The sequence below is a fragment of the Globicephala melas genome, chromosome 4 (assembly GCF_963455315.2).
Source record: "Globicephala melas chromosome 4, mGloMel1.2, whole genome shotgun sequence".
In the NCBI taxonomy this organism is placed as follows: Eukaryota; Metazoa; Chordata; class Mammalia; order Artiodactyla; family Delphinidae; genus Globicephala; species Globicephala melas.
Genome location: NC_083317.1, coordinates 87,323,711 through 87,331,027, shown reverse-complemented (window position 1 = coordinate 87,331,027; position 7,317 = coordinate 87,323,711). Strand labels below are relative to the sequence as shown.

The 7,317-nt window shown below is 36.3% G+C and overlaps 1 pseudogene; it reads left to right on the top strand.

Moving 5' to 3' along the window:
* Positions 1 to 630: 630 nt before the first annotated feature.
* LOC115856721 (protein CEBPZOS pseudogene) lies at positions 631 to 861 on the top strand (annotated as a pseudogene).
* Positions 862 to 7,317: the final 6,456 nt, after the last annotated feature.

The window sequence follows — 7,317 nt, the reverse complement described above, 5'->3', positions numbered from 1 at the left end:
CCCACTCTCAGTTCAGTTGGACCCCCCTTCCCTTTGCTGTTTCTCATATTTCCAAATCCAGTCTCTGAGTCAACCTCTCTAAAGAGTAAACTTTCAATCCTAGAGGTTTGCCTTGTTCCACTCAGGCTGCTATAACAAAGATACCCTAAACTGAACTTTAAATAACAAACATTTATTTCTCACATTTGTTTTTTTTTAATTAATTAATTTATTTATTTTTGGCTGCGTTGTGTCCTCGTTGATGCACACAGGCTTTCTCTAGTTGTGGCAAGTGGGGGCTACTCCTTGTTGCGGAGTGCCGGCTTCTCATTGGAGTGGCTTGTCTTTGTTGAGGAGCACGGGCTCTAGGTGTGTGGGCTTCAGTAGTTGTGGCACGTGGGCTCAGTAGTTGTGGCTCGTGGGCTCTAGAGCTCAGGCTCAGTAGTTGTGGCGCACGGGCTTAGTTGCTCCACAGCATGTGGGATCTATCCCAGACCAGGGCTTGATCCCATGTCCCTTGCATTGGCAGGCGTATTCTTAACCACTGCGCCACCAGGAAAGTCCCTATTTCTCACATTTCTGGAGGCAGGGAAGTCTAAGATCAAGATGCCAGCAGACCCTTGCAAGTACACACCTCAGGATGGAGGCACTATGGATCCACTGGCAAAGAAGATCTTTAAAGGAGGTTTAGCAGCTGAACTTGTGGACATTTTTGGAGCATATATTTTGTTTAAAAAGATAAACACAAGCCAAGATTTCAGGCAAACAATGAGGAAGAAATTCCCCTTCATCTTGGAAGTTTATTACAAATCCATTGAACACTCTGGAATGTATGGAATCAGAAAGCAAGATCAAGAAAAGTGGCTGAACAGCAAAAATTAGGAATTTGACCATGATCAAGGTTTGCCCTATTTCACAGCATCAGGCAAAATTAAAATACCAAAGTTGACATGGATGCATTTTAGAATATTTAAGGTTAAATGTAAATTCTAACTAAGTCAGAGGTTTTGTTCTTTGGACTGTTAAAAAACTGATGGAAGGTTTGTTTATTATGTTATAAATGAAGTTTTGTTTACTACTCAAAATAAAGTGGTTCTCCTTAAAAAAAAAAAAAAAAGATGCCAGCAGATTTGGTGTCTGGTGAGAGCCTACTTTCTGGTTCATAGATTATGTCTTCTCACACTGTGTCCTCACATGTTGGAAGAGACAAGGGAGCTCCCTTTGGGCACTAACCCCAAACATGAAGCCTCCACCCTCATGACCGAATCACTTCCCCAAGCCCCCACCTCCTCATAGTATCATATTGGGGGCTTGGATTTTAACATATGAATTTTGGGGGGACACAAATGTTCAGTTCATAACAAGGCCTTAACTGCTTTCTTATGTAGACTTTCATGTTCATATAGACTTTCTCATATTTTCAGTCCCACTCATACCCATACCTGTTGTGTATATTTTGAGCCTTTCCAGGATACTGCTGTGAAAATTGGCTTGCTCCTTGGAATTACCCTGTTATAGGCAGTTAGATTTGAGAAAATGAAAAACAGCCCTGCTGGCAATCAGACAGTGATATTCCTCCAGAACATAAACTATGTTTCCAAGGGACATGAAGAAGGTCACATAAACAGCATTTCTATACAGTGCGATACCACAGCTGCAAAAATGACTAACAATCTTTTCTTCTAAGTGATTGCTGCATTGTTACCAATGACATCCCTGGTCTGGCTTTTTTCTTTCAGTTTCCTGCAAAAAGATTTCTGAGATATCCAATTGCTGAAAGGCCCCCATTTCTCAACCATATCCCATCCAAAGATGGCACCTCTCTTCCCTAATCCCTCTTCAGAATCATGCAGCAAAAAACCTACCCTATAAGAATTCCTTCCCAATCCTCCCTTCCTGAGATGCCTCCAAGATTCCTCTGGGGTGTGTTCTCCCTTGCTGCAGAAAACTAAACAAACATAACTTTAACTCCAGGTGTGTTCCTGATGATCTCTGGTGGGTGAACATTGACAGAATTCAGCTTTCTGTGGTCTGCTAAATTAGTTAAGTCTTGTGTATCTAATTTCCGGGTTCTAAATATTGCTGAGCTCTCTCTCTGAGGAGGCCATAAGTTGGATCCCCCTTTTCCGCTAGCTGTGAGCCAACACTCTAGTGCCTAAAGTTGTTTAAATTAGATTTCTATCAGTTGCAGCAAGTTCCTGAGAGTGTTAATGGCAGAAAATCCTCAAACGAATAAATCTGAGATAGCATCTCCCACCCTACACATATAAGCCATGACACTGAGTCCTGAGCATATAAGTGTATCTCCAGACCAAATCCTTCTACAAAGCATTAGATCTGCGTACCAAACTCCATCTGTATTGTCAAATTCAGCAATATCAAAACCTAATTCATCCTCCTTTGCCACCACACTTGCTCCCCCTCCTGCATTCCCTATGCCAGTTAATCTATCATTTAATCAGACACTAGAAACTCATTCTATATTATATTATAATATTTCCTCTTCTTCATCTCCAAACAACCTATTATCACCAGGTTCTGACAAATTTACCTCCTGAATACTTCTTGAATTTGTCCAGTTCCTCTGTCCTTAACACTACTGTTCTGTTTCAAAGTCTTTATCATCTGCCACCTAGAATAATACAGCTTCTAACTCTTTTCTCTACCTCCTGGGAAGCAACCCTTATTCCATACAGTTGTTGCTAGAAGTCACCATTAAAATGCAAATCTGATGTTTATGCTACCACTTATCAATGGCTTCCTACTGGCTGCAGGATAAAGTCTAAGTTCCTTATCAAGACAAACAAAACCCTCCCAGATCTGGTCCCTGTCCATTTTTCTAGTCTAAAAACACATTCAACTTCAAATTTAACGCTTTATTCCAGAAATACCAAACGTGTTGTTTCTCATCTCCTTTGTACATGCATTCCCTCTGGCCAACAAACTTCTCCTTCTTTGTCACATGGCTGATTCCTACTTATCTTCCAAGAAGCCCTGCCTACCCTGCACTCCCCAGCTTAGGTACCATTTGTTTAACCCAGAAGACTATCAGGTTCTCATGGGTAAGGGCTTTCTTTTATTCTACTTTGTATTTCCCAGTGAGTAGCATAAACACAGGCACATAATATACATCCTATAGATAATTGTTATCACTTAAAATAGGATGGTATAACTATATGATATTTTGTATAAGCCTCATGGTAACCAGAAAGGAAAGACCTGTAGTAGATACACAGAAGATTATGATAAAGGAGTCAAAGCCTACTGCCATAAATATTTATCAAATCACAATGTAAGACAGCAAGAGAGGGCTCAAGGAACAAAGGATCTACAAAAGAGTTGGAAAACAATTAACAAAATGGAAATAGTAAGTTCTTATCTATCAGTAATTACTTTCAACATAAGTGGATTAAATTCTCCAATCAAAAGACATGGAATGGGAGTTCCCTTGTGGCCTAGTGGTTAGAATTCCAGGCTTTCACTGCTGTGGCCCAGGTTCAATCCCTGGTAGGGGAACTGAGATCCCGTGAGCCACAAGAGTTTCACTTTAGCTTTAAGGACACACATAGGCTAAGAGTGAAGAGATAGAAAAAGATATTCTAAACAAATGGTAACCAAAAAAAAGCAGGGACAGACTTTAGATAAAATAGGCTGTAAGCTAAAAATGGTCAAAAGAGACAAAGATGGTTATTATATAAAGATAAAAGGGTCAATTCATCAAGGAGATACAGCAATATTAAATATTTATGCACCCAACATCAGAGCACCTAAATGTATAAAGCAAATGCTAACTGAACTAAAATAGAAATAAACAGCAATACAGTAATAGTTGGGGACTTTAATACCTAACTCTCAGCAGTGGATAATCCTGACAGAGAATCAATAAAGAAACAGCAGGTTTGAACAACACTGTAGAGGAAATATATACAGATACAGAACTTCCCATACAACAGCAGAATACACATTCTTCCCAAGTGCACATGGAACATTTTCTAGGATAAGATCATATTAACATAACATAAGCCACAAAACAAGTATCAACAAATTCAAGATAGAAATTATATCAAGTTTCTTTTCCAACCATAATGGTATGAAACTAGAAATCAATAACACAAGGAAATCTGAAAAATTCACAAATACATGGAAATTAAACAACACATTCCTGAACAACCAATGGATTAAAGAAGAAATCAAATGAGAAATTTAAAAAAATCATGAGACAAAATAGAAACACAATGTATCAAAACTTATCGGATGCAACAAAAGCAGTTCTAAGAGGAAAGTTTATAGCTATTAATGCCTACCTTAAGAACAAAAGAAAGATCTCAAATGAACAACTGAACAGTACACCTCATGGAACTAGAAAAAGAAGAGAACAAACTAAGCCTAAATTTAGCAGAAGGAAATAATAAACATTAGAGCAGAAATAAATGAAATAGAGAATAGGAAAGCAATGGAAAAGATGAACAAAACTAACAGCCGATTCTTTGAAAAGATTAACAAAATTGACAAACCTTTAACTAGACTACATACTAACAATGAACTACCTGAAAAAAATAAAGAAAGAAAACAATCCCATTTACAATAGCATCAAAAATAATAAACTACTTAGGAATAAATTTAACCAACTTGAAAGATCTGTACACTGAAAACGCTAAGGCATTGATTAAAGGAATTGAAGAAGACACAAATAAATGGAAAGATACTCCATGTTCATGGATCAGAAGAATTAATACTGTTAAATGTCTATTCTGCCCAAAGCCATCTATAGATTCGATGCAATCCCTATCAAAATTCCAATGGCTTTTTTTTTTTTTTACAGAAATAGAAAAAAAAACCCCTAAAATTTGTATGGAACCACAAAAGAATAGCCAAAGCAATCTTCAGAGAGAAGAACAAAGCTGGAGGCATTACACTTCCTTATTTCAAAGTATATTACAAAGCTATAGTAATCAAAACAGTATGGTACCAGCATAAAAACAGACACATAGTTTCCTAATCTGTAGTACGAGGAAAGCAAAATCACCTATGGATTTGCTCTGAATACTAAATATTTTTTAGTACCTAGCATAAACAAACAAAAAACAGACACACAGAGCAATGGAACATAATTGAGAGCCCAGAAATAAACCAATGCATTTATAGCCAACCTATATTTGACCAGGTAGTGAAGAATACTCACTAGGGAAGAGATAGTCTCTTCATTAAATGGTGTTGGGAAAACTGGATATTTACATTCAAAAGAATGAAACTGGACCCCTATCTTACAACAGTTGGACAAACTTCCTCAAAATGGATTGAAACTTAAATGTAAGGCCTGAAGTCATTAAAGCCCTAGAAGAAAACAGGGAAAGCTCCTTGATATTGATCTTGGCAATGATTTTTTTAGCTCTGACACCAAAAGCACAATCAAGAAAAGCTTAAATAAACAAGTGGGACTACATCAAACTAAAACACTTCTGTGCAGCAAAAGAAATGATCAACAAAGTGAAAAGGCAATCTATGGAATGGGAGAAAATATGTGCCAACCATCTATCTAAAAAGGGGTTAATATCCAAAATATATAAGGAACTCCTACATCTCATGGCAAGAAACAAATAATCTAATTTTAAATGGGCAAAGGACCTGAATAGGTATTTTTCCAAATAAGATACACAGATGGCTAACAGGTACATGAAAATGTGCTCAACATCACTAATCACTAGGGAAATGTAAATCAAAACTACAATGAGATATCATCTCACATCTGTTAGAATGGTTATTATCAAAAAGATAAGAGATAACAAGTGCTGGCCAGGATGTGGAGAAAAGTTGGCGGGAATGTAAATTGCTACAACCATTCTAGATAACAGTATGGAGGGTCCTCAAAAAAATTAAAAATAAAACTACCATATGATCCAGTAATTCTACTTCTAGGTATATATCCAAAAGAAGTAAAATCACTATCTCGAAGATATCTGCACCTCTATGTTTACTGCAGCATTATCTGCAATAGTCAAGACATGGAAACAACTTAAATGTCCATCCATGGATAAATGGATAAAGAAATTGTGATAAATATAAATATATATATATATTTATATTTGTGATATATAAATATGCATATTTTCAGTCATTAAAAAAGAAAGAAATCCTGCAATTTGCAATAACATGGATGAATTTTGAGTGTGTTATGCTAAATGAAATTAAGTCAGAGAAATACAAATACTGTATGATCTCACTTATACGTGGAATCTAAAAAAAAAAATGAACTCACAGAAACAGAGAATAGATTGATGGTTTCCAGGAGCCAGTGGGGAACTGGTAAGGGAAATGGGTGAAGGTGGTCAAAGGGTACAAACTACCATTTATAAGATGAATAAATCTGGGGATCTAATGTACAGCATGGTGACTATAGTTAACAATATGTGTTAACTAACCTTATTGTGGTAATCATTTTGTGATATATGTGTATGTCGAATCACCACATTATACACCTCAAGCTTACACAATGTTATATGTCAATTATATCTCAATAAAGCTGAAATAAATAAATAAATAAAAGCTTTTTAAAGTGGATCAAGAGCTTTGGCAGAAAATAAAAATAATTTTGAAATTACACTCTCCATAGAAATTTGGTAAGAAATGTTGCTCAGTATAAAAAATGTTAGTAAAAGCTTACAAAGAAATCAAATAGATATCAATTTTGGCTATTTTACTTTTTCTTTCATTTTCAACCTACCTATGCCATTGAATTTGAAGTTTCTTGTAAGCAGCTATCATTGGGTCAAATATTTTTTAATCAACACTGCCAATCTCCGTCTTTTAATGATGTATTTAGACCACTTACATTTAAAGTAAGTATTGATAAGTTAGGGCTTAAGTAAGTCATTTTGTTATTTGTTTTCTGTTTGTTTCCTCTGTTTATCATTCCTATGCTTCTCTTTTCTTACCTTCCTTGGATTTTTGGACACTTAGGATTCCATTTTTATTTATTTGAAGTGTTTTTTAGTACATTGCATTGTATAGTTTTCCTAGTATTTGCTCTACTTATTAGAATACACATATGTAATTTACCATAGCCTACTGGTATGAATGTTTTACCACTTCAAGGGAAATGTAGAAGCCTAACTTTACTTAGGTCCCTTTATCCCCTCCACTTTTTAAGCACAATAATCTCATGCATTTCCTCTATATACAATGAGCACATTATATAATGTTATAATTTTTGCTTCAACAATCAAACATGATTTAAGAAACTCATATTGGGCTTTCCTGGTGGCGCAGTGGTTGAGAGTCTGCCTGCCGATGCAAGGGACACGGGTTCGTGCCCCGGTCCGGGAAGATCCCACATGCCAC